The sequence below is a fragment of the Opisthocomus hoazin genome, unplaced genomic scaffold, assembly GCF_030867145.1.
Source record: "Opisthocomus hoazin isolate bOpiHoa1 unplaced genomic scaffold, bOpiHoa1.hap1 HAP1_SCAFFOLD_365, whole genome shotgun sequence".
NCBI classification, from domain to species: domain Eukaryota; kingdom Metazoa; phylum Chordata; class Aves; order Opisthocomiformes; family Opisthocomidae; genus Opisthocomus; species Opisthocomus hoazin.
The window spans coordinates 26154-28121 of NW_027448807.1; positions in this window are offsets into that span (position 1 = coordinate 26154).

Sequence of the window (1968 nt, forward strand, 5' to 3'; positions counted from 1 at the left end):
CTGACTAAGGCAGCTGTCACACAGGGAAAGAAGGTCCTTGAAGCAATTTGATCCTGGATATTGCTGAGTTGTCAGCCCTGGAATCTTTTGGTTTTCCCTTTCAATATCACTGGGTTTTGCCTGGAGTGCTTGACCTTCCAGTTTTCCTCACAGCAACAATCTTACCTTCTCTGCAATTTTACTTTTTGTATCTTGCAAGTATGTAGTCTACATATTTTATCACAGATCCTTTTCACAACTCAATAACTTTTCCCAGGAATTTAAGTCAAGATTATGCAGTTATGTGGCAACATTACTAGGCATTGGATTACAGTTAACTGAAGCACAGTCAAATTAATTTGGGGTTATGGGTTGTTTGGGAAGGATAAGTAGTTTCCTGCTATTCAGACTCAATACCGTGCATGTTTTGGGTTTTTTTTTTTTATCTTTTGTACTTCTAATGTGGTTTGAAGGAACAGAACTCTTTCTTGAAACTGCAGGGTAGATAAACCTTTCTGGACTTTTCAGTTTCATGACTATGGAAGTGAGAAGCAGCAGAGGAAATGTGATAGAGCGAGGGAAACAAAAAGGGGAAAATATCTGGAAACTGTCAAACCGTTTTACATAGATCTGTAAGAATAGCCTTTGTTTGTATACATTTTTTTTACGTAACACGTTCAAGAGAAACTGTCACCATTTAGAGCAGGGTAGCAATAAACAGTGGCAGATGCTCTCTGTTAACCCCTACCGTCCCACCACAGGAAGGGAAAAAGGAGGAAATAGGAGAGAGACTTACAAATTAGAAATTAAAATAGCTTTACTAATAACACTAATAACACTAATAATATTAATAATAAGAGAAATGAGGAAAGTATACAAAACTGACACTGAGTTTCCCAGAGCTGGGTGCCGGCGTGCTGGCATACCACCAGCAGCTGCCAGGCAGCACCAGGAAGTCCCAGACTGGCCTCAGCAGCAGACAGGAACTGGACTCAGGAATGCACAGATCAGAATCTGGATCAGGATCACAGGCAGGACAAGGAGCAGGGTTCTGTTCAGAAGCCTGCCATAGACAAAGAGAGGGAGACCCTCATGATCCCCTAGCTTTAAACTGAGTATGACATATATGGCATGGAATACCTAGTTGACCAATGTTGTGTCACCTGTTCTGTTGACCTCTCCCTGCAAGTACAACCCTTTACGACACCTCACTTGAGGGACCTAATTGGTCCATCAGTGACCTTGGCTGCCATAGTAATAATGATAAACAGGGAGCTTCTTCTGCCTGCCATTCCTACCGTTAGCTCAGCAAGACTATAAACATTAGGTGTTACCAGCTTTGGAGTGACACTGTCTGTAAAATATGCAACCAACCACAGAGGTCCCTTCCAAACCCTACCATTCTGTGATTCTGTGATTCTTTAACTGAACTGTTAGGAAGATTCACTAAAAGAGAATCTGTTCTGTTTTAACTAAAACCAGCACAAACTGAAAGATAAGTTTGATGATATTAATGCTAATATTTTCAAAGTAAAATAATTCTTGAATTGAATTATAACCTCCAGTATTCAGATCATGTTGAGTAACCACAACATGTGTCAAAAAAATAATACTCTAGATTTGAGCCACATATCTGTTGTATTTGTGATGAATGAGGAAATTATTTGACTAGACATCACCTGTTTCAGCTCCAGGGAAACACATCTACCAGAGGAGAGAAAGTAGAGTTATTCTGCATCACTGAACTGTCTAATTCAACTTTCAGTGCCTGCTACAGACATCAAAGCAACTCCACCTTTTGTGAAAGTCCCTCACAGTACTCTGAAGAAAATGTTGGCACACATTTTGGCAGAGCTTTCAGGAAGTGATCTAGAATTTGGAGTGGATAAAAGTAGCCATCATCATTAGTCCAGGAGAACTTTTCCTTTTTATACTATCATAGAACCGTGGAATAGGTTAGATTGGGAAGGACCCTTAAAGGTCATCAAG